The sequence below is a fragment of the Crocodylus porosus genome, unplaced genomic scaffold (assembly GCF_001723895.1).
Source record: "Crocodylus porosus isolate Cpor-Errol unplaced genomic scaffold, CroPor_comp1, whole genome shotgun sequence".
Lineage (NCBI taxonomy): Eukaryota > Metazoa > Chordata > Crocodylia > Crocodylidae > Crocodylus > Crocodylus porosus.
The window spans coordinates 60905446-60931554 of NW_017728931.1; positions in this window are offsets into that span (position 1 = coordinate 60905446).

A 26109-nucleotide genomic window follows, 5' to 3' on the forward strand; every position below is an offset into this window, starting at 1 on the left:
ATCAGGTCACTTATTCAGGTGCCTAAGTGGGGCCTCAGGAGTCTAGATTTAGATTTCTATTTTTTAGAGAATTCTTGGCCTAAATGTTTCTCTCTCTCTCTGATTTTACAACTAATCATTGAGTCTATTCAGTACTATGGACAGTTCCACTGCCCGTGAGAGAATACTGCCTTCAGTCATGCAGAGGGACACTTCATTCTCTTTGCTTATAGCAATCCTTCTTATCTAAAGATCACCGATAATTGTGCCTGCTTCCACCCACTGCTTAAACAAAGTGGTACTTCTTAAACAATTTCTATAAACGCAGACAAAAGCACTTTGCCCTCAATCCTGCTCATGTTTTTCACCGAATATTAAGATCTATTTTGGGGTTTGGGCATGAATAATACTTTTATAAACTATATTGTAAACCTAGGGGGAAAATTGGCCTAATGCTTTGTCTCTTGTCACAACGGGTTGTATCAGTCGGATCAAATTATGACATAAGCTATGATGAGAAGTAGAAGAGGGTAAAGCACACAAGGATTTCAAAACAACGTGTTGCTCTAAATGCCATAGCTTTAAAATGACAAAATAAGTTAGAGTTTCACCCTTTGGGTTTTTTACAAATTAAAGAATTATTTAAAGCCTTTTTGCTTTTACTAAAATCTTTGATGGTAGATGTGAACAAATCCTCTGTTTTGTCTGCCTCCTTGCTCCGAGTCTGCCCAGCCCCTCTGTTTTCAAACTCTGGCAGCTGGCTCAACTCAATCACCTGAGTGACTGGGTTATAAAAATTGCATAGGGAGGGGAGAGCTCACTCTTCTTTTGTCCTGAGTTTCCCACTGAACAACCTATGTGACCCTGGTCACTCTTCCTGGGGATACTGATGACTTTTAAAACGACTGGTCTGCATCATGTAGTCCCTGTTTCTGGTTGGAACTTAGCGGTCAAAAAGGGTTATAAAAGGGGTTACTCCATTTTGTGGGAAGTCAGTCATTTTGGGACACTGAAACAAGCAAAAAATATCCATTCTCACTCTCATTTTCTAGGTGTGTATGCGAGTAACTTACCTGAAATGTAGCCAGTATATTAGGGTTATGTATCTTTAGCCATGTGTTAAAAGGGACAACAAGCCCATTCTGTTTTGCTCATGGTGTTTTTCTTTTAACATTCCTTGATCCTGCACCCTTTCCACAGTCTCTTCCTCTCATGTTAATAAATGCTATCTGTTATACCATGCCTAGCTGTGGATTCTTGAGGGAAGAGAGAAGGGACCAGCCTTCTAGCTCCCTTTGCTAGGCTACCTAAAGTAGACTTGGCTTTTTTACTTTCCTCTAGTACAGAAGGCTACTTTTGAATGCTTCAAGTTAAAAGAAGCACCCCAAAATACCACGGTGCACTAAGAACCCTCAAGGTTTATAGGCTCTGTTTACCATGGGCTTCACAGAGGCCTAACAGAGACCAGAGCCTAGGTCATGGCAGCAATTACCCCAGGCTTGCAGGTGTGCTCCAGAATGGAGATCAGTTGAGTGTAGGCACCCCAGGGGAGCTACCCAAAGCATGGTTTTTGTTGGCCACAGTGAGGCGGGTGGCTCAGCATAGTAGCGCCCCTATGATCCAACCACAGTAGAAACTAATTGCTAAGATATGAAAATATCTTGCCATGCCTTGCGGTGGGGAAAGATGTATTGATGGGCAGTAAAATGTTTCCGCATATCTAAATTTCTACTAAACTGTTAAACAGATGCTCACTGAGGGGAAAAAATCAGCTGCAATAAGCTGGCACTGACACAGACTCAAGTCATTGGAACTGCCATAGAAATAAGATTCAGTCAAAAAATATTTTATTTTTATTTTTTTTCAACAAAAGCTCTTGTGAGATTAACAATATATATCATTTCATAAAGAACAGTAAGCCCAGAAGTGACCACATTAATAATAAAAAGGAGAAAACCTTAGTTTTAATCATCACAACATGTTGGTAATTTCAGAAAGCAGGCTGCCTCACAAAGCTTGACTTGTCTCCCATGTATGCTAATTTACTCTCCTATATTACATCTAAAGCCAATGGCAAAGCAAAGCTAAGTCTTTGTCCTAGCAGAGGACAAATTCTGTTTTCAAATACTGTTATACCCCTGTAACCCTAGCAAAGTCAGTTGGGTATTGCACCCATGCAAATGAGAACAGAGTTTGGTCCCAGTTCTTTATACCGTGGAATGAGAGATGGGGGACACTGTCCCATTCTTTATGATCTTTCATTTCTCTGTTTTGACAGTATCCCCCTGGAGTAGCTTACAGAAGGTGTTTAACTATTCACTAACTGACTGCCTTGGTGAAGAACCAAAATAAAAATATCAAATCTAAAATCTTTGTTTTTCTTCTCTCAGGATCCCCAAAAGAATCTGGCAACATACCATGCCAGACTAAGCTGTCTCAAGGGTTGGCCTTTTTTCCTGCATTCTAAATAAGGGCCGTTATGTAGCACAAGCTTTATGCCTCCTTTCTAAAGATAAAAAAGTACTGAGAACCAAGGGCTAAAGTGTCCCCTGTATCCTCTCAGCTATTGACTGAGGTGCAATCACCTGATCCAAAACATGTGGTTAATTGTCAGTCAGTGCCTCCCCCACCCCCACTACTTCCCCAAAAAAGGGAAGGCAAACTATATCTGGTCCCAGCAACCCAGGTTCCTTTCAATACATATTGGTGAGGAAGATTGCTGTACTAGGTATAATTTGGGCCCAGTTATACCTTTATAATATCAGTGGTGATTCTTGTTCACATGCATAAGGCATTCTATCATTTCAATTTTTAAATAGTAAAAATGGAAGGGCTTCTTTTTAGCTTCCATCTTCTACACCCCCATTCCTCTATCTCATATGCATACAAACACATGTGCACACACAATATTTTTATGTTCTACACTAGTGTATAAAGGGTCCTCATCATTTTCCTGAGTCGTATTCTTTGTGCTTTCCTGAGACTTAGGAACAAGAAGACTGGGAAAGCCCTGCATCATTCTTCAGTCTAAGAGATTTAAGAGCAGCAGTCAAAGAGAATCCCTATGTAGTTTGCCGATGGAGTGACGGTAGCTACAGCACTACAGTGTAAGGAAGAAGGACAAACAGAGGAAATGAAGGGACGCCTTCAAGTTTGCCAAGAGAGGAGTAGAAGGTACACAAGCTGCCTACAGCTGCATCATCGTAGTCTGTGATCTCCTAAAAACAAACTGAGCTCCTCGTGCCTTATAGCCACAGCATCTTGATATATGACCTAAACTAGCAGGTTTAGAGTTGTCCAGGAATGCTGACAGATATGCAGGCTCCCACTCTAACTCATGGTGCTTTCCATTAAGTGCCATGAGTTAGAGCACCCCCACTATCATGACCCAACAGAGGGGGAAAGAGTCTGGCTGCAGAAGCCCGGGGATCCTGCCTCTAGTGGAAGAGTCACCCCTGCCAGGCTGCCTACTCAAGCTGTCTTCAGGAAGGGAGGATGGAAGAGAAAAGAAGGAGGGAGGGGGAAACAAGCTGCAGACTGGGGTTTGCCTGGCCTGAGCTGGAGTGGGGGGTTACAGGAGGGAGCCATGAGGCAAGAGGGCTTCAATCCACCCACCCCCACTCCAGCTCAGGCTGAGCAAACCCCAGTCACAGCTTGATTTCTCCCCTCCTCCCTGGTACCTTCCTGCAGATAACACCAGGGCAGGGTTGGGCTGTATCAGCCTAGACCTGATCGCACCACAAATTAATCATAGGGAACACAAGTTCCCTAAGGTGGGAAAGTGGGGTGCCTTCATCTGATTCCTCACTTGATGAGGATCGGTTTGTCATGCAATCAGCCACTTATAAAGTGCTCTGCAGTCATGCACATGTCAGGGCATGGCTGTAGAGCATATTCAGGAGGCCCATCACATGACAAATGTAATTTCTGTCTGTACCTCAGTCTCTAAAGGCAAGTCCAAGTACTGAAGGAAGAGGTATTTGTGATTTAGTAGGTACAAAGGCAGTAGTTCTCGAAGTCTGGTCCACATAGCACATGATGTTGACTCTTGCTCCTGTAGATGTCCAAGCTTATTATGATATTAAAAACACAAAACATTAGCTGGAACACACAAGCTGACTACATAAGAAGATGGGAGTTAACCTCAGGATAGGAGCCCTAATTCAAGGGGTGAAATACTCCAATTTCTCTATTACAGTAATCATTCTTCTATGGATATTGTGAAAAATTGTACCCATTTCTACTTATTACCTAACCAGAGGCATTTCTTAAGCAGTTTGCAAAAACACAGATAAAATGAAGTAAAAGCATTTTGGTTTCAGTCCTTCCATAAAAGAATGTCCAAGGAGGAAGGGAATAAGGGAGCTGAAGAGAATTAGCAAAAAGTACGGGCTCAGGGGAAGAAAGCAGCATGACCATGGAGAAGGGCATCAAACAGAAGGGAAGCATGGAAAGGGTAAAGGAGGGCCACTTGACAAGGAAGCAGAAACAGAAAGAAAAACATAACATATGTGAAGGAGAGACTGAAGTAAGAGCCAATGAAGATGCTCTGTGCTTTTTTTCCCCCACTAAACAGACAAAATCCACAGTGCATTAAAGTAGTTAAACCACATCTTAACCATTCCTGCAACATGTATTCTGGTTGCCACAAGGATATTATGAGATAATGAACAGGAAAAGAGGTTATCTGTATAATCATGAATGAGATGGGTCATAAGATTTCTGCCCAAGCCCTCACACGTATTTTTTTTTTTTTTTTCAAATAGTGTATGGACAGGTTTTTATTTCTGTGAATTTGGGGAGGAGTGTGTTGTGTTCTCTTCTGTGCCACTTTCCCCTTTACTGAGTGTCATCAGTTGCCAAGCTCATGTCTGAAAATGCAAAAATCCATTTGTTACATGTAGCATCTACTATGCCTATAATTGAACATGGGAGAAAAATAATATATTGTTCTGCATTTTTCAGTTGGGCTACCTTGCACATTCTCCAGAAATCTGTATAACAGGCTTCATTCTTTTCCTTGCATGGTCAATGAGTCAGCTTCCACTGTTATTTATGTGGATCTTTCACATGGCAACGGGGGAAGAGTTGGGTGGCAGGGTGCTGAAGGAAAATGAGGCTGTAAAACAAAACAACTTTAGCAGTAGGGCTCGGGGCAGATGTAATATTTGGTGCTGCTTTAACTCATTTTAGAAAAAAAGGACTAAATTGCAATTTAGGAGAGCATCTTTACCACTTGAGCCCTCCTCCAAAAATATTGATCCTTTTTTTTTCAGGGAACTGGATGAGTCAAAGAATCCTGGTAAGATACCAAGTCTTCACCTTTAGGTCACAAGTTTCAACCAGACTCAGGTCAGAAGTGACTGAAAGGCATTTGCTAACTCTCCTTTGAATGAGGTTATAATAATATATTGCATTGATATAGTGCCTTCCATTCATGCAGCAAAAAGCACCTTTGCAAAGGGTAATCATTTAGCTGTGTGATACTGAGGTTTAGCTTTGTTACAACTGTTTTCCAGAGGAATGAATCAAGGCATGCTAAGTCAGTGGGAGAAATGATAATAATTGATTCCCAATTAATGACTCTACCCAACAGACAACATAACCTGGTTGGCCTCTCTTTCAATTCAGATTCTTAGAAGATAGCTGCTGGCATTACAAAGCCCTCTCCCACACTGGCAGTAAATGACACTGCTGTTGGTAGCCTCAGGAGAGGAGATGAAGAATGAAAGGGAACATAGGGACAGAACTCTGCCCTGCCCTCTCTCTACAGAAGGTGGTCTGGGTGGGTCAGTGGGCAGAAAGTTTTCACCACTACAACCTGTGCTGCCTATGAGCGCTAAATAGAGGTCTTTGTTCTCCAGAGTTTCAGTCCAGCATTTTTCACTAGTACTAAATTCACTCTTTTTTAAAGAAATCAGATAACGTTATCTCCAGGGAAACAGACTCCCTACAGCCTCATCTTTTGCTCTCATGGAGTCAGCCAGCTTTCCCTCTCCTTCTGCAAGATGGTCACTTAGTAATGAGGCCGGTTGGATTCTCAAGGATAATGAATGCAAAAGCAAGCAGTGATGGAAATACTGAGCCAGGCTCCATCAGTCATTCCTGAACTCTGGAATCCATTAGGAGGGGTACTCAGGGACTGAAGACAGAGGCAGCATGTGAATATCTGCTTTTGGACACTAGAAGTGATTAGAAATGCAGGATGCTCAGATGTAATATTTATTGGACTCCCAAGAGCTACAGCCTCCTCTGGCGATGAGAAAGCTATCTCTGGGACATCATAATGCCTCTCTTATCCATTCTACCTCTGTGTTTCTGCTCAGTAGTGTTAACAGAGTTTAAGCATTTTTAAAGGCCTGTTCATTACCAGGATTGATTCATGCAGTCTGGGGATGCTTTGAGTCATTCCACTGCCACACCCCCCCCCCCCCAAAAAAAATAGCTTTGTGTTCTGCAGAATTAACTTTTTCATGCAGGCTAACCTCATTCCCTCATTTCATTGAGAAATATACCCCATTCATTCCTTCATCCTCTGCCACTCACAAATGCAAATGATCCCATTCACATTTAGACATGGTCAGTACACAGCCCCATTCACACGGGCACACACAGAACACTAGCAAAACTTCATTCACTCTTGCCTTTTACTGTTGCAAATGATCATCCACTTGCTATTATCACTGTACCTTATCATTGAATTTAATATCATAGGCTAATCATACTCATGCAAATTTTAAATGGAGAAATTAAAAGTATGGGGTCTTTCTTAAACACATCTGTGAACCAATGGTGCAAGTAACATCTTCAAAAAGTTAAATGAAAGGCTCAGATGGTCAGCCTCCTATACCCCTCTCCAAAATCATTGCACCTCAGCCACTTAATGCTTTCTTATTCCTTCCTGACTGAACCTTGTGGATTAGTAGGTGTATGGGGATATTCATAAAAAAGGCTTCTTCCAGGTATTTTGCAAGTGGCTTTCAATGCCAGCATTCAGAATATTTTTACCAAATCAGCATTCTTACAGAGACATTTGCCCATTTTCTGTATATGTCTTGGATTTCAGTTCTGATGATCTCAGATACCTACAACCCCACAAACAGGGTCTACCTATCTACAATGTATTTTTCAGAGGGGAGTCTTTGTAACCAAACCCCCAAATATAGGTCTGTTGCCACTCAAAGTGTTCTTTTGTGCAACCCATAATTTGAGTCCATGGGTTTCCCTATTTCTAGATTCTGCCCCTAAAGTTTTCATTGAAATTCAAGCTCATAGCCATTTTACCAGTTTTTCCCTACTCTGAGTTTGAGTCACCTAAGACACAGCAGGTTGCTAACTTATATACTATAGAAGGATATTTTCAAGCTCTTTAGGAAAGTTAAGAACCTGTCCCTCTATTAGCAAGCCCCAAAGGAGAACTGGGGCAACTTCCAAGGCCACAGGCTCAAGCTAGATTAAGTATTATTTAAATTTGGTTTGACAACAAAAGCACTACCTCCATCTATATAGTGGACTTCCTACTAAAAGCATGCCTATAATGTGGATATGAATTAATTACCTGTTATTCTCTGCATCAGGGCTGTCTAACTGGCAGCTTCCACATTGCATGCAAACCATGAAGGCTCAGTTTGCAGCTCCCAGGCCAGGGCCAGATTGATCCCTTAATGGGCCCTAGGCAAATAAACTATGCACCTAGTTGCATTGCATAGGGCAGCAGCAGCAACTGCCAGCACCGCCAGGGCTTGGAGCTACAGCGTGCAGCCCTAGAAGGGAAAAGGAGCCAGGTGGCACTGTCACAGCAAAATAAGCACAACTGGGCCCCTTCTTCACTTAGGGACCTAGGCATGTGCCTAGTTTGCCTATCCATTAATCCAACCCTGCTCCAGGGAGTGTCTAGGTTCCCTTCCTCCAGCTTTTGTTACTGCAGCTTGCACCCTGGGACAGCTGGGGAGGGGACTGAGGGTTGGGGTCATACATGCAGTGCTGTGAAGGGGGCATCACTCACGCACAGCACAGAGTGGCATAGTGTAGCTGGGGGTCCTCCACACATGGCGTGATGTTACAGCAGAGGTGAAAGATGAAGCACGCATGAATTCGTCATGGTAGAACACAGTGGGAGGGCAAGTATACACATACAACATAGAAAAACACATCAAGGGGTGGGGGAGCAGTGAGTCTGTATGCATGGCCAGGTGGCCCATGGCACAGTAGAGGGGTGCACTCAGGCAGTGTGAGGCCAGGACAGCATGTGGCCTACACTAGTGTGGCCTCAGCCACATAAAAGTTGGACAACACCGCTTTACAGCTCCAGACCTGAAATACACTGCACAGGCAGATGTCTGCACAAAGTTCGTTGCAGGATCTGAACCTTATCTCTCCTCACCATCTGAAGCAGGCTGGCTAAGTCCTACATGCTGCTATTTAAAGTACGCCAATTTGTATTCATTCTGCCTGCTACATTCACCAGTTGTTCTGAATTTTTTTTTTTTTTTTTTTTTAAGCAGAGGGGAAGAGGAAATGTACAACATGAAAAAATCATTCACTGGTAAATTTTTGTTCTATTCCTTTCTCCTCCCATTATCGCTCCCCATCTCAGTTTCTTTTTTTGTTTCCTACTTTGTATGTATTATTCTCTTCAAATTTTCCTCAGTCAAGATTATTCTGAAGCTGATGGGAGGGATTAATTATACTACCTATGGGGATTAATTACACCATCTGTGACTGACAGTCTATCTTGCCTCCCTGTAGCCTGGTAGATGGAGCTACAACACCAGCTACCTGAATCATCCTCTATAGGATGTAAAAGAGGAAGCACTATGGAGAACACAATTAATAGTCCATTACTCTTTCCTTTTTGGTTAGTGCATTAAGATAATACTTTGACTTAGCCTGATGGTTGAGTTCATGAGAGGCTCCTCTGATTTCCCTGTCTAACAAGCTGGAAGGAAGCCATTTCTTCCACTGTCTTGGCATTCCACTCTCTTCAATGTACATTGTTCAAGTAAAATATGCATCAAGAGTTCCCAAAAATCTTTCTAATTCCATGGACACAAAGATAATTGGTTGTTTTTGTACCATCCGCAGTTGGTCTGTGAAAATTGCACCGCTACCCTTTTTATTAAGATAATGGCATTTTGTAACAGTGGAATCTTCCATACCATGAAGGTTCTCCCATCAAGTTGTAAAAGGCTGTGTATCCTGTCAAAAGTGGGCTCTGGCTGCAGACTTTGGAAACCTGAGGTTGATCATTGTAGCTATCCAAGGCAGAAGCCAGTTGTAGCCTTCTAACCCAATTTAAGGGGTAGGGACCGCCTGCTCATAGAGACATGCTGACCATGTGCATGAGACAGAATGCTATGGGGAGGGTTGTATTGGTGATTTTTCAACTGCAGGATTCCCCCACACAAAAAATCCTGAGATCCCCTTTGGTCCCCTTGGGTTTAGACTCTAGTCTTTGCCAACTGGCAAGTTGTCTTACACTTCCAAAGCAAGGACTACTGTTTATACACAAAGTACTTGCACAAATACTTTTGACAGGGAATAGTAGTAGTAGTAGCAGTTGCATAAAATATAAAGTAGGTCCTCTGCTTCAGAAAACTTTGGATTGCCCTGCCTACCACAGGAGGAGGTGGTGGATAATTTTGATCTAGCTACTTCTAAAATGGTCTTTGAAGCTTTAAAAAGCAGCAAAACAAACAGTAGAGGGGACCAGTTTGGTCCCCTCTTTGGCAGCCTCTGCAGAGAGATTAAGATGTGAGCAGACCATGGAAACTGAACGTTTCACTCATCCCTAAAAGTTGTCCTTACAGGCAAGGTTGAGGCTTCCTGGAATATGCCAGCATGTGTGGTGTATTTGTATTGCCAGCCCCCAGGCTGCATGTGTTCTGTGGAAAAACAGACACCAGCACTGAGGGTGCTGGGCATCCTTAGTCTGCTCCCAGGAAACTGTGTTGTTTGGTACTATTCCACTTCCCCCTCAAGAGCATGGAGATGAGGCAACTTGGGTGAAGAATGAGGGAGAAGCTCCTTACAGAGCGGAAAGCGGAAGTAATAGAGAGGTAGTTAGTAGGGCTGTGTAAAGCTTCACTAGCCAATTCAATTCGATTCAGAGAAGATTCAGCCCGATTTGGTGACCGAATCTCCAAATCTGAATCAAATCAGGAGACCAATTAAATGCTCCAGAACAATTCAAAATATCCAAATTGATTCAGAAAAAGATTGAAAAAAGATTAATCGATTCAGCCATAGACTAAACAGGCAGCTGACACGTCTGCCTCCAGCTGCTACATTTGCATCTTGCACCCTTCCACACTGGCTGGCAAGCAGCAGCAGGGCAGAGCCCCCGCTCCCAGCACTGATGCGAACACAGTAGCGCTGGGAGTGGGGGCTATGCCCTGCTGCTGCTTGCCCCCTTCCACCCAGAGCGAGCCATGCCTGCATCGTGCCTCCCCCGCCCCAACTGGCCGTGGCTGGGCAAGTGGCAGCACGGCAGAATCCCCACTCTCAGTGCTGCTGTGTCTGCATCCCCTGCACCCCACACTCCACTCCCTGAGTAACATCCCCCCCAACCCCAGCCACGCAGCTTGTCCCAGTCCCAGCCCCAATCCCTCCCTCCCCCATGCCCAGCTGGAGGCAGCTCTGTCAGATGCCTGTTTAGTCTATGGCCAAATCTCCAAAGCGGCGCTGAATTTTTTGGGTCTGATTTGGCTGAATCGAATCAGGACAGTGATTTGAATCTCCGAATCGAATCACTGTCCTCTGAATCAGCTGAATCCAAATCCAAAGTGAATACTTGCCACTTCACACAGGCCCAGTGGTTAGCCATGTTAGTCTGAAGTTAGGCAGAAGGCAGAGTTGTGAGGCAGAAAGTAGAGTAGATTTAGAAGTTCTGCTTGCTGCAGTGCCTTAGCATCTGATGAAGTAAGATGCTGCTTATGAAAGCTTATGTACCTCTAATTTAGTTAGTCTAGTCTATAAAAGGTACAAGTATACCTTGCCTTCTATAATTAATAAGAGCCAGCAGCTTTTTCAGTATCAATCTTTGTGACTTTTCCATTCAGTCTTTCCCCAATTCTCATCTCATTTTTAATAAGTGCTTTTCACATTGCCCCATATTCACTCTCAACTCAGAGGACACACCAGCTGTTCCATTTGGAATGATCTCTTTTTTTGCAGTTCTGCCAGTTTCTGTACATGCTGGTTATAGGAGGAGAGAGGAGAAAAAGAGGAATGGAGGAGGTGTTGAGAAAGGAAAGGACAGAAGATGGTGAAGAAAGAAAGAAGTGGGAAGGGAGACAAGAAGGGATTAGAAAGGAGAGCAAAAGAAGAGAAGTGTTGCAATAAGGAGGAGAGGGATGTAAGATGAAGATAGCATAGGAGACAGGAGTTAAGCAAGAAGGGGACCCACAACAGATAACGGCTGTGAGGAAAAGATTGCAGGGATGGGAGAGTGGGATGGAAGAGGAGAAAGCAGAGAAGAACGCAGAATAAGGGAGAAAAGGGAGAGAGGGATGCCAGCTTTATTTTTGCATTACTGGCCATTATGATGGGTAAAGGTTTTGTTCAAGTGCATAGAATGCAAACTGAGAATCAAGATTCTCGGATACAATTCTTGGTTTTTTTTCCATTGGCTACCTGTGTCACCTTGAGCAAATCACTTCACTTCTTGTGCCTCAGCTTTTAAACCTGTAAAATGGGGGTGATAACAATAATATCTCCCTCATGAGGATGCTGAAAGGTTTGCTTAGTGTTTGTCAAGTGCTTTAAGATCTGAGGTGGAAGATGCAGTGAAAATTCTAAATAGCATCAAGGGGTTTTTTTATTATAAAACAATATCTATAATTTTATTTATTTATTTTGGCCAAGCAGAAACTTCATGGTTGCTTAGTTACCAGCGAACAATAATGAGAATCTGTTTAGCCTATATTGCTTAGGAAAAGGGGGTGGTGGTTTGATATCATGTCATATGCAGCCACCTGCTAACTAGAGCTGGAGTCAGGAGCTAGATTAACCCTGTTTGTGTAATACATAGTCAGAACATGGGGGAGGGGGAAACAGGTCAATCTGTCCATACACAGGGCAGGAGAAATAAAAGCTCAAGTCATCAGAAGTCAGTTACAAACTATTTCCTCTGCTTGTTCATTTAAGGAGATCATAAATGAATACAAAATCTCCCAGCTCTGATTCTTGACCTGTGTTTTCCTAATGTAGTAATAGCTCTCACCACCAGCAAGCTCTCTTGAGCAGAAATGATCATCTCCACCAACTTGGACAGTGGGGGGTGGTTTGTATTGTGGAGAAATGAATTCCAAGGTGCAAAGTTAGAAAGAAGCACATTCTGTACCGTTCACTGTTCTGCTCACACTCTCTAATCACTTATTAGCACCTTCGTTCTCAGCCTTGTTCAGTTCCTTTGGACCAGTCTGTACAGTGAAAACCTAATTCAAAATCCCAAGCAGTTTTAAAATCAGTTTCGCTAAACTGACTTTAAAGCCAGTTCGACTTGCAGTGTAGATATGGCATCCGAACCATTCCATTTTGCTGGTTATAAAACCAGCTGAATGAATCTTGACCTCATTCAGCAGAATTTGTCTAGGTTGGCCTAAACCTAACCTATGCTATAGTTCTTATTGAGTTTTAACTCTTAAACCAGGTCTAGAAGGTACTCTTCCCATGCCTGACAGCAGGGAGCTGCTCAAGGTGGGTTAGCCTCTCAACAGGAAGCAGTGTAGCTGTGTCCATGCAGTGTCCCATGCTGGCATTAGCTTTAGGATGCATCAACTGGCCTCGTTACTCAGCAGTGCTAATTAGATGATGAAAAGCAGCATGTAAATGAAGCTATGTTACTTCTGATTTAGGAACAGACCACATGAAAGTGTGGCACACTTGAAGGCACTGCTGTTGGCCATGGTATGTTTATTGTGTATATATGGCCTTAGTTGAAAGGATTTTAAAACCATCTTGGATTTTTTGAGAAAACTCCCTCAGTATTGTTCTGACCTAAAACTTAGCTCCTTTGTCATCCTGCCTGCACTCGCATGTTCTAGCCATTATGAAATTTTGCTCCTTTTTTCACCTCAAGTAGTAGGGTTTCATCTTGTTTGCTTCATCAAACCACTTCTGGGTAGTGTCCCAAGCTGAGTCATCCCTCTGTAAATGCTACTAAAAGCCAAGTTCACCACTTCAAGGTTGAATGAACCAAATCTTATTAGCCACCTATAAGAACTGAAGAGACCAGCTCATCCTAGGCGACTGGAGAAAAAGACAACAAACTAATTCCCTATAATTACAGCATAGCTTCATTCTGTACAGCATATTTATTTTTGCCCTACTAAGTCGCATCTTCCTAAAGAATGTCTTGCCAAGAGTTGCTTTATTTAAGTAGTGGGTAAAGTGATCCTTTGAATATAGCCATATCTACTTAACAGAGGTGCTGGAAGGCTTATTTACCTTATGTTCATACTGGAATTTGAAATCTTCCAATAATAGCTACTCTAAAAAAAATAGCCACCTTTTCATTGATAAAGAATATACTGTACCTAAAAAAAAAAAACATTTCTAAGGGTAAATAATAGCAAAGGAAAACAGAAATTCCACAGTGTAGACAAAGAAGATGAATTCTCAACTGAGATGTTAAGAAAAATTACTAACTGAGGCAGAAATAAAGAAAAGCTGTTTTATACAGATGACGTAGCAGAGAAGACTTCACATTAACTATGGTAGAGTATGTGAAAAAAGAGATCATGTTAGACTGAGGAAAGGTGTAAAACAAGACAAGGCAGTGTGATATAGCAGACTGACCATGGCTCAAGTATCAAGGAACTTGAATTCTAATCCTCTCTGATACTGACTACACACATAACCTTGGGCCAGTCACTTAGTCTCCTCTGCACTTCAGCTTCGCTATCTGTACAATGAGGCCAATAATACAAATAAATTATTGTGAGGATTTATCATGTGCAGAGCACTTTATGGTAATAAGTGCAAAATTGCCAGCCACAAAAGTTCAAAGATAAACAGTTGGGCAAAAAAATCCATGAGATTGGACCAAAATAAAATCACAAGTCTTTTTCCCCCCCAAAGATTATATTATGTATTTGGTGCTGTCATTTTAGTTTTGAAGTCTCTCTACTGCTCCACACCTCCCCACCACCACTGCACTCACACCTTCTTGTGGGTGTGACACTGTGTTGTTGCTAATGCTTCCAAATGTACAATTTTGGCCTTTGGTACCAGAGTGCTCTCTGGCTGCCTGATGGTATGAATCTTAGGCCTTCTCAAATCCTAATTAATCCAGCTCCATCTCTGCCTACCCACCTCTCTCCAGCCCATCGTCTCATTAAGCACTCCACCCCCAAAACCATGTACTATGCCCCTGTCCCGGAACACATTCTGTTTCCATCTTCCACTTACTCCTTAGTGCCCCTCAGTTCCTCCTGTTCTCCACAGTTTCTTCACTGCCTCTCTGCCTCTCTTCCAGGGCCATGAGGGGCAGTTCCAGAAGATCTCCACCCCTTCTCTGTGTATCCAGCCTGATGAAAATGGAAGGAGCTGAAATGAGCCAATCTATTTATCACAGTATGTGCTAAGGGACCAGTGCTGCTCAGAACTCCAAAGCTTTTCCTGCTGGATGATGTTGGCTGTTCCCTTCCTCTCCATTAATATCAAGTTTTCTTAGTTTTTTTCTTTTCTTCAACAAAATCACTACACTTCTGACCAGGAGGACAGAGGGTCAGGCTAGTGGGAGCCTCAGTTGTGGGAACTCACTGAGAGGCTTCTTGTAGATTGATGACCACAACGATCAGCCTCTTTGATGTTGCTGTACACTGAGTGACAAGCTGAGTAATTACCATCAACCAACATGGGGGAATATACTGGACTTGGTCAGCAAAATCCCTTAGGTAGGTAAACTGAGAAAAGTCCAAAAACAAGATGGCTAATCTTAAATTGAATCTCGACATTAATGGGGAATTGTTCTAGTTACTGGTATTTTAGGTGCAAAATCTAGATGGGTAAGGAAGGGAATTGCAATAGACAAGGAAAGGGGAGCTCAGGAACAAATAGGGATTTCTATCATCTTCAAATAAGGAGGGACTGCGAGGCAAGGGCATATGTATGGATGACACAAGTTACTTGATTTACAGCCACAGCTATGGCTTTTTGTTCATCGGATAATACAAACTAAGGCAGACTGGACTTGGTCAGTACTTGAATGGGTGTCACGAAAAGATGAAACAGAAAACAGCATTGGTTTAGCTGCTACTATTTGAGTATTTAAGTGTCTCATGATCTCCTGTTTCCTGCCTTCACACTCATGACATCTGACTTTATCTAAGATGGCCCAATATCTCTAAACTGCTGTCACTCAAGGGGCTTGCTATTTCCTATCACATGAAATTTCACATCCTATTTCATGAAGATGCCTACAATATCCCAGTATTTCTAATAGGGCTGAAGCCAGGCTTCCGTCAGGGAAGGCGATGCCCTCTCAGCCAGCCTGTAAGGACTAGTCTGGGTACAGGGAAACACGGAGGCACAGAAAATGATCCTGAAGAGTAGTGTGAATTAGCTAGTATCTTTGAAGGCCTTTGTAAACTTAAGCTGCTGTCACCTGGCTAGGTAAGAAGGTGAATTGTATCAGGGGACTGAGCAGGAAGTGCTAAGCAATCAGAGAAGAAAGTGAGGAGCAGGATATCAACTGAGAAGCAGGCATAGGGGAGCAATTGTGTCAGACAGAAAGAATCTTGCAATTGTAATCATAAATGCACCAGCTGAGAGTTGGGTGCCTTTTCCCTTAAACATTAAAAACATCAGAAGGGGAAAAATGCATTTTTTTTTTTTGATTTACTGATTTTTTTTTAAAACCTGGTTCATGAGTTGGGTTTTTCAGTAATGCATATTTTTGTAATTTACTGATTTTTATTTTTAAACCAGGTTCATGATTTTAGTAAGTCACCATCATCATTAAAAAATAAATAAAAGCACAGAACGTTTTGCAAATGTAGGGGTGGAAGCCATGTTATTATGGTCCAATTCCTCCAACTCGGGCAATTACATTGTAACTCTAAAATTCCTCCTGCAGTTTAAGATGAAGTTCTCTTCCCTCCTCTCCTCAGGACCTTCTGAGATGCATTGTTGGTGCATTCCTGCTAATAGACATGTTTCATTGATGGGTGAGTGTTCCTTGTATTTACTGACCAAACTCTGTATTCACTTACACCTCATGTAACCCCCACTAACTGCATTTGGGGTGCATGGACTATAACTGAGAGAACACTTTGGCCCACTGTCTGTTTTGTGCTTTGGATTTTTGAAATACGACAACACCTTAAAACCCACATAATGAATGCTATGACAATTAAAAAAGAACCCTGGTTTTCCTATATCGTCTATGTGCTTGGTGAAAAAGATATCAGATGGCTGGGGTGAGGAGAGGAAAGGAAGACATCAGACAAGTGTTATTTGTAAAATTGTATCTGTCAGTTTTCAAGCAGCTGTGATTTCTACTTAATAGCAGGAAAGAATCACGGATGGAAATGGGGTGGGGAGCGCTGAGGGTGGAGGCAAGCTAGTTTTAAATTCTCCTAGGTAACACTTGGCACTTGAGTGGCACTTGATAAGAATTGACTCTGACACTAAGGTACACATTCTCCCTTTCTAGTAATGGACTCCTCTCTCATTAGCAACTACAAGTGACGGTAAAGATAAACACATTTGAACCCTCCTGCTCTTATTCTGCTGACAGAGTTCTGATTGATGGATCTCACAAATACATCAATACAAGGAAAGAGAGAGAGAGAAAGAAGAAGGGAGGGGGCAGTTGCTGCTATCAGCTGACTCAACACAGGACAGAACTAATAATAATATCTTACTTTAAACACTGCCCATGTTAGATTCCCAAAACTGTTAAGTACAAACAAATGGCTTTGCTAGTATCAAATATTATGCAGCAGGTAAAGCTGAGAATTTACTTTCATTCTAAACCCCTCTGCTATAGGTTGTTCATAAAAGTAGTATTTTAATTCTATTAATGCTCTCCTTAACATTTACAGTGTACAACATCTAAAGACGCTGTACCTGTCCCAAAGAATTTATAATCTAGAAGCGAGACATGTAGAAGGCAGTTTGCTTTGTTTTGTTTGAGAAATTGGTAATACAAAATTCTGAAGCATAAGTAGAGAGACTTGCATGTCAGCCCAAAGGTGAATTGTTCTGGCAGATCTGAGCAAAATTGGCTGAGCTGGTTCTGAGGTATCCAAGGACAGGGAAATAAAGCCTGTTTCCTTCTTTTAAAAAAAAAAAAAAGTAGACTTTTTTTTATATTTAACTGGATAACACTTGAAGTAAATACTTCAACGAGGAATAGTCATTGTGCTACATTTTAGTTGAAGAAAAGCCTCAGTAATTTTACCATCATATGTCTATGTATGAGCAACACATAAATATGACAATTCCAGAGTATTATATAAAGGTCAGCATGAAGCACGTGTCCAGCAGTCTACAGTGGCAGGTGCAGTTTTTTTGTGAAGCCATAGCCTCTGATTCCCATCAGTGCAGTATAAAAACTTAAGCAAACTACCATTCTGCACATTCTTCACAGTCTATGCCTGAAGACACTATTTTGAGCAAGAGCAGTATGTAAGTCTTCCAGCACAAAATGTTCTGCATGCATTATCCCACTTGAAGTTACTCACTGCACATGTGCTTCTGCCTTAGCTGTCAGATGCAATCTTACCCAAAAGGGCAACACACTCTAACCTGTTCCCCAGTTGTCTAATACTTTTGAGACTGGTCTGTTTCCAAAGGTTAAGTCCCTGCTGAGATGTGGAAGGCTCCACAGATATCATGGCTGAAGAATTTGCCATAGAATCCACTTTATGCCACAGAGTATTTGTTCTAGAATTTAGGATTTCATTTACTAGATGAAATGGAATCCTAGAATCTATTCCTCGTGACTGAAAATGCAGAGAAAACCTTAAAACATGCCTTGGATGTAAACCAACGCAATGTTATCTTCCTGAGTCTGCAGACAGCTTGGAATAAACCTTTTTTTTCCATTCATTTGATTTAGATTTTTATACTTTATCCATTGCTCTAATATCTGGCCACAGAAATGAAAAGACAGATGTAATTTCCCCCCATTTTGTCTGTGGAATGCTAATCCTAATTATTTAAAATTTAGTTTCATCAAGCATTTCACTGAGGTTCATATTAACAGGAAAATCAGTCCGCCGATTCTACAGCCCTCCCTCCACTTCCCCCAAACACATATACATACCATCTGAGCTGCCAAAAATCAAGTGTCTCATACTAAGCTGCCAAAATGTCTCTTGTTCCCTAACAGCATAGTTACGTGCTGTTGGTAAAAAAAAAAAAAAAAAATCTGTGACACATTGAAGATGGAGGAGTAGCAGAAGACAAATTGACTGTGATATCAAAACTAATAGCACAATAGTTCAGGATTTATTTGTTTTTTATTTAAATAAGCTAACATTTGGGGGGGGGGGAGTTAATTCACCTGAATTCTTGGGTGCTGAACTCCTGTGCTGGCAGAAAATAGAAATTCTTGCTGTAGAATTTAGGTCCTGCTAGTGGTGGGATCAATAGGGCTGGTGTTTCTGGCAACTTGTAAGCAGAGCCTGCACAAAATTTGTACCAGTAATGAGTACACTCTGCTGGCTTTCTCTTTTTCCAGACTCCTATTCCTGATATACACCACCTACTCCTATGTCTGCTCTTGACTGCTGCTTCAGGATAGGAACCAGAATGGGAAAGATGGAACACACTAACCCAAAGATTGCGAGAACCTGGCATCATACCCAGAGCAGCCTGTTGATCTGCTTGGGGTCGGGGAATAGAATCTTTTGCACCAGTTGTGGTCCCAGCAGAGGTGAGGAACAAAAGATGCCTCATTAGGGAGCAAAGAGGAAGGCAGGAGTACTGGTAGAAGGAAAGGAGAAGAGAAAGCAGACAGGGCGTGGATTTTTGTCCCTCCATGTGGACCAGCCAGAACATGTATATTCATCCTGAATGTTCTGTGGGTTGTTCAGTTCAGGAAAAACTATTATTTTTTTCTTGCCAATCTAACTGCAGTACCACTCTTGCACAAGAGCCCATCTGTTGTTGATGTTCAATGTGCTCATCAGCTCTCTGTTCCCCACAACCACAAGCTGTTGCTGTAGGGTTCAGTTCTTCCTATACCAATTCTTATTTGCTTTCTTCAGATATGTCAACATGCTGAAGGTCTAAATGACTCTTGAAGGGAATAGGAGAGACCTGTCTTCTGCCCCTGTTGATAGAGGTATTTTCTTCCTGTCATTCAAAACTCTTGTGACCTGTTTTAAGGTATCTTATATTAACAATACTATACCAAAAAATATGCTACATGTACTAGGTATGATTCACTGCACCAGCTGCGTAACACTCAGTTTAGCACAGTTCTCTGGCCACATTCCAGAGCCAGGACTAGCATGTGCAGCATGGAAGTTATGTTGGTGTAACCAACTCAGATGATTTTAGGCCTTCTTTCTACTGCCAAAGGGGTACAAAGCAAATTTAATTGGATAGTGAAGCTGGCCACTAGTATGTTTCATTTCTTTCTTTATAATGATTGTGCTAAGACTTTTGATGCATGGCTCTAGGCTACTCATACAGTTCAACAAGCAAAGAAAACACACCATGAAGTGAGAAAAAACAGTCACTTCAGGAAAAAAACCCCAACACTTGGCTACTATTATAAGTTTAATTTAGAGATAAGCTGAAACCAAACATGAATCAAGCTCCCCAACCTCTGGAAATGTTTACATCCAGAGCTAAATGTTGTAGTGTGAGCCTATCTTAAGTTAAATTTGGAGATGATTAATTTCTCCAGGCAAATAAATCAGGCTGCTATATGTTGTATGAACACATGAACCCCTTTCCTTGGGTATAGCTGAGCTCTGTTCAGTGCAGAACCCAAGAAGAAAGAGGAGGGCAGAAATAATTTTCCCACACTTTGAACATCCCCACTTTCTGTTATTGGTCTGTAAGGCAACTTAGGGCAACTCTGACTTGCTTTGGTATTAATTATCTCAAAAGAGGTTATTATACCATCAAAGTATGGTAGTATTCCTGACATGCTCCCTACAGCAGGGGTAGTTTAAGTTCTGTCTAATCAGCTCTTACAGGGGTTCCCAAAAGCTGCCTGTTTCAGTCAAGTTCATGATCCATTTATGCCACTTGTATAGTACAGAGCATCTATTTTAGGGGTTGGGGTTAGTCCCAAGGTCTGACCTGATACAGTCCATGTCAGCATTGGCATAACCAAGAGGAGAGTTCTCATTTAGTGGTGTCTTATACTCCTTGGTGTAGGATGTAGTTTGGAGTCTGGATATTCCTCATCTTTTATTTATTTGCTGTATGACCCGTGCAAGGTCACCTGATTGTCCCAGTTTCCCCATCTGTAACAGGGGTTAATAACTCTAGCTTTGCAGAGGTGTTGTGAAGATTAATTATTTAGAACATGTGCATCGATTTAAGCACTGTTGTGTGATGCTGTTTATTATTCATTAGCAGGGATCCAGGTTTTCTGTTCACCACAGAAAAATACAGTACAACTTGGATTTTCTCCTTTTAAGGAGAAAAACCCAGATCTTCTCTTTTTAAGTAGAAAAACCCAAATTTTCTCCTTTAAAGGAAAAAAAAAGCAGGGAACTACAGGTTCCCACTTGCAGGTTGGCAGAGTTCCAGCCTGTAAGGGGCTACAGGGAGTGGGAAGAGGGCGATCAGGCAGGGGGCATTACATGCATGTTCATGCACACATGTGACATGGCAGCCAGGCAGCCTGGAGAGCAGCTCCCTACAGGTAAGTCAGGGGCAGGAGGGCAGGCTTGAGACCCCCCTAATGAGGGAGGGAGTTGAGCTAGGGCTGGAGCTGGGGCTGTTGTCGAGCTAGGGTGATGAGTGGGGCTTGGGGCCCAGGGCGGAGCAGGATGGAGTTGTGGGTTGCTTATCTGGGACCGCTGGGGGGCGGCTGGCTCCCCACCACTTCATGCATTCCCAGGGGGGCATGTGTCCCCCAGATTTGTGCACCATGTGAGGGCAGGTGCAGGCTGCCTGCTGCAGGCTTAGGCTCCCTAGCTGTCACCCTCCCCCCTGGGGCCTCCCCACCCCTCCCTGGGCCATGACCTGTCACAGGGAGGGGAGGGGAGGGGTGGGGAGGCTCAGTGGTGCCACAGTGACCCCCCCATGCCACCATGGCGAGGCACCCCCTGCCTACCCAGCAGCAGTAGGAGTGGTGACGCAGAGTTGTTTCCCCCGCTGTTTCCGGAAAGGCAGGGGGTGCCTTCCTTTCCATGGCGATGCAGGGCTCACAGAGGCAACACAGAGCATCCCCTTTCTTTTATGCCTTGCTGAGCCAGGTCCTGCCCACCGGGCCATCAAGGCGCCCCAGGGGAAGGGCAGGAGGGCAGGGAGCCCCAAGCCTACAGTGAGCAGCCTGCATCTGCCTCTGCTTTGGCCATGCCATCCATGAGGGAGGGGAAGCCAGGCTCTGGGCTCTGCTTCCTGCTCAGCCCACAGCTGCTGCCACTTTGCATGGGGGGCAGCTGGGGCTCAGGCACTCTTCGAGGGGAGAGGGTTGCAGACCCAGGTCCCTGGCCCCATAGCCCTGGCAACTGGGGGGGCCCTTCAGGCAGGGCTGGGAGGGTAGGAGGCTGTGGGTTGGGAGTGAGGGGCACCAGCAGAAAAGGGGGGGTCAGGAGTGAGGGGCAATAGCATGGGCAGGGCACTGCCATATCACTGGCGTATAGTGGCATTTCTCTTTAATTATGGGAAAACATGGAATTTGGGTTTTGTAATCAGAGAGTTTATAATTTTTTATCTGAAAATTTGTGATTTTAAACAGAGAAAACCAGGAACCCTGTTCATTAGTCACTCTTCATAACAAGAGGAGGAAAGGTAGAACTGTTTCAATTCCTCAGAAGATGCTAAAGAGCAAAAACTTGGGCCAAATTTTCAAAAGCGACTTCTGAGTTTATCTACCTGGGTTTTTAGATGCCAAATTTGAGACACTTTAGTTGCAACTCTTGGAAACAATGAATATCAGCAGCCGCTCTTCCACACCAGAACGTTTTGTGGGTAAAAGCCAGCTGGCCTACTGCTACCAATGTAGCCATTTAGGCAGAGCTTGTTCACAACTGGCTGCCTGTTAGGACACAACCCATCCTCCCTGTGCGATACCAGGCTGCACCAGCAAAAGATGGTTATAGATTCCCTCATATAACTCCCAGGGATATTCTTATCTTCTTGTTTAGGTTAAGCAGGGAAACCATGAATGCGTTTCTTTGGCTGAGAAGTCAGCTCAGTATGGAACTGAAGCGTAAGGGAGGGAAAAGGGTGATTCTGTACCACCTTAGCCCCTCTCACCCTACCCCAACAGCTTTGTTTTGGTGTGTATGGCATATTAGAGCAACCCTGAAGCTTATTCTACTGCTGGGAGGGGGCAGCACATGCCACCCAAAGCTGTTGCTACTGTTGTTGTCTCCTCTAGAGATTATTAGAAGTCTTCAGTCTCCAAGGAGCTGCCAGTCCAGTACCTTTTCATCAACAATAGTACTTTCATAGTTTAAAGATATACTTAGAAATGTCTGTGCTTCCTATTAATACACATCTTATTTTTTTACCTCTCAGAAATGGATATCAACTACTGGAGCACCAATATCAGGCATATCCATTATAGCTTAAAATAAAATGTCTCAGATATCCCATTTAAAGCTTCAGCTCTTTCAAGGAAATAGGTTTCCCCCACTGAGGAATTTAAATACAATGAAGTTAAATCCAGGGTAGCCCCGTGTGAACCAAAAAATAGGTTGGATATCCATTTTAAATGATTGCCCAAATGCTTATTTTTCATGATTGAGGTTGGGCCTGGGAGGAGAGGGACAGGCCCCCTTCTTTAACCCTTGTGTTCATCTTGTGTTCAGCTCCTTCAGGGCTGTGAAGGAATCACTGCATGATGTGCCATGTATCTGACTGGGAAATTACAGCTTAGCAAAGGCAGTAAACTCTCTGACACAATGACAGATCCTTGGTGAGAGAAACATGCAAGGGGGACTGATAGGGCAGGAAGGCAGTTGGTAGCATAGCCGTGCACACCCACATGTGTGTGTGCACACCCACATGCCTAAGCACTGTTCCCTCTCCCACTCCACCCACCCAGGAAGAGGAGGAGGCGCTTGGATCTCCGGAGGGGAGGCAGCGTCCGCCCGTTCTTGCAGTGAGGGTGGAGCTGGACACTTGCTGTGTGTCCCAGCCTGGGCACATCGTGTCCCCCCCAACTCCCACTCAGTCCCCAACACACAAAAGAAAACACCCGGCAGCCACAGGACCAAGGCAAGTGCTGCTAAATGGCTCATGGGTTACTATAGCAACTGGCTCCGCTCCGCTCCAGCTGCTTATCCCACGGTCCCTCTGTCACCCTATTTTTAGCTGGAAATGAAAGAATGAGCGAAGCGGGGGGCTGTTGGGGCTTGGGATTTTTTTTTCCTAAGATGTACGCAACCCTGTTCTTTAAAAATAACAAGTGAAGGCTCATTACTGAGGCCTCCAGTGATTCCTCCGGCCTGACGTAGGTTTTACCTCCTGCTCAGTGGGAGGCACCATTGGCCATGCCCCTGCTCTCCCCACCTCCTCTCCTGGGGGTGGGCAGGGCAGTAGGTCCCAAAAGCAGAGTGCAATGCTGAATACATGCAGAGAGATATGCACAAGAGCAACCCCCCCACGCAGAGACCCAATTCAGCCACAAGCCTGGGGGACAGCTGGGACATAGGCACTCTGTTCTAACTCTGCTGTGCGATAGTATTCTTTCCTGTGACTTTTAGGAACACCTCTACTCCCATGCACTGAAAAGATAGCTGGGTTCAGAGACCTTTCCCTGATGCACAAACAGAGAGGAACTCCAAGGTCTGTGCTTAGACATCTGTAACTTAAGAGCTTGCCTTTTCTTAGACACAAAAAGGAGCATCCAAAAACGTGATTTCTAAAGTTTGTAAAAGCAGTCAAAGCAGCTTCCAGGCAGCTCTCTTAGTAGCTCCCAAGATGCTGTAATGCAGAACTGTGTCTCCAGGCTTAATGAGAGAGAGGAGCAAACTAGAACATCATTGGTAACATAACATGATTTGCCTGGACATCTTAATCAGTGGTCCTCAGCCTGTGCGGGCAATAATACTGAGCAAGTAATGCTCTGTCAGTAACATCATGCTTTGGCCCCCTTGCCTGTCTCAGTCTCATGAGCCAGGTGCTATAGCCACAATGAGAGTCAGGGATCTTGTAAATAATATGTTGCCCGCAAGCCATGGCTTGGGATCACTGGCCTAAGCAATAGGAGTCCTAGAACCAGTTCCACTCAAAGTATCAGGATTACAATTCTGCTGATGGACTTCAGCTTAGCTCAAGTACATGTTCTAGAAACCAATTAGCACTTTAGTTGCTGGATTCCAGTGTGAAGCCAGGCAAATCCTATACCTAACATAGCATACAAGAAAAGTCCTCTTATGGGAAGGGTTTGTGGGGTTTATAGTTTCATAGTTTCTAGGGTCGGAAGAGACCTGAGCAGATTATCAAGTCCAATCCCCTGCCATGGCAGGAAAGAGTCCTGGGGTCAAAAAACCCAGCAAGGTGTTCATCTAGCCTCCTCTTAAAGACCCCCAGGGTAGGAGCCAGCACCACTTCTCTTGAAAGTTGGTTCCAGATCCCAGCTTCCCTGACAGTGCAGTAGCGCCTCCTGATATCTAGCCTGAATCTACCCTCTGCCAGCTTGTGACCATTATTTCTAGTCACTCCTGGCAGTGGTCGGGGGAACAGGGACTCCCCCAGTGCTTGCTGGTCTCCTCTGACTAGTTTGTAACGGGCCACTAGATCCCTCCTCAGCCTTCTCTTCTGGAGGCTGAACAGGTTCAGGTCCTGTAGCCTCTCCTCATAGGGCCTGCCCTGCTGCCCCCTGATCATGCGAATGGCCTCCTCTGGACCCTCTCCATGTTGTCCACATCCCTCTTGAAGAGCGGTGTCCAGAACTAGACGCAATACTCCAGCTGCAGCCTGACCAGTGCCGCGTAGAGGGGCAGTATCACCTCCTTGGACCTGCTTGAGATGCATCTGTGGATCCATGAGAAGGTGCAGTTGGCCTTCCTGACTGCATCCCCACACTGCCGGCCCATGTTCATTTTGGCATCAATGATGACTCCAAGATCCTTCTCTGCCTCTACACTGACAAGAAGGGAGTTCCCCAGCCTACAGGTATGGTGCTGGTTCTTCCTCCACAGGTGCATCACCTTGCACTTGTCGGTGTTGGATCCCATCCTATTCTCCTCCGCCCACCTCTGTAACCTGTTTAGGTCTTATTGCAGTGTATTCCTCCCTTCTAGTGTACCCACATCCCCCCACATCTTAGTGTCATCAGCAGATTTGAACAGGGTGCTTTTTACACCCTCATCCAAGGGAGGAGAGTGGATCTGGCAAACTATAGGCCCATCAGCCTAACCTCTGTCCTGGGGAAGGTCTTAGAAAAGATTATCTAAGAGGGCATTCTTAACGGACTGGCCCGCAGCAACATCCTGAGGGATAACCAGCATAGGTTTGTTGCAGGTAGGTCTTACTTGATCAATCTTATTTCCTTTTATGACCAGGTGACCCATCACCTGGACAAGGGAGAGGAGATTGATGTCGTATATCTTAACTTTAAAAAAGCCTTTGATCTGGTATTCCATGATCACCTCTTGGCAAAACTGGCCATCTGCAGCCTCGGGTCCACCTCAAATTGGCTCCGTGGTCGGACCCAGAGGGTGATGGTTGACAGAAGTCAATCATCATGGTGCCCTGTGACCAGTGGGGTCCCTCAAGGTTCTGTCCTCGGACCTGTATTGTTCAACATCTTCATTAATGACGTGGACACTGGAGTCAGAAGTGGACTGGCCAAGTTCACCGATGATACGAGTAAAGCATCCACCCATGAGGACAGGAGGGCAATCCAGGCTGACCTCAGTGGGCTCAGGAAATGGTTGGATGAGAACCTGATAGTGTTTAACACCAAAAAATGCAAGGTTCTCCACCTTGGGAGGAAAAGCTTGCAGCATCCTTATAGGCTCAGCAGTGCTA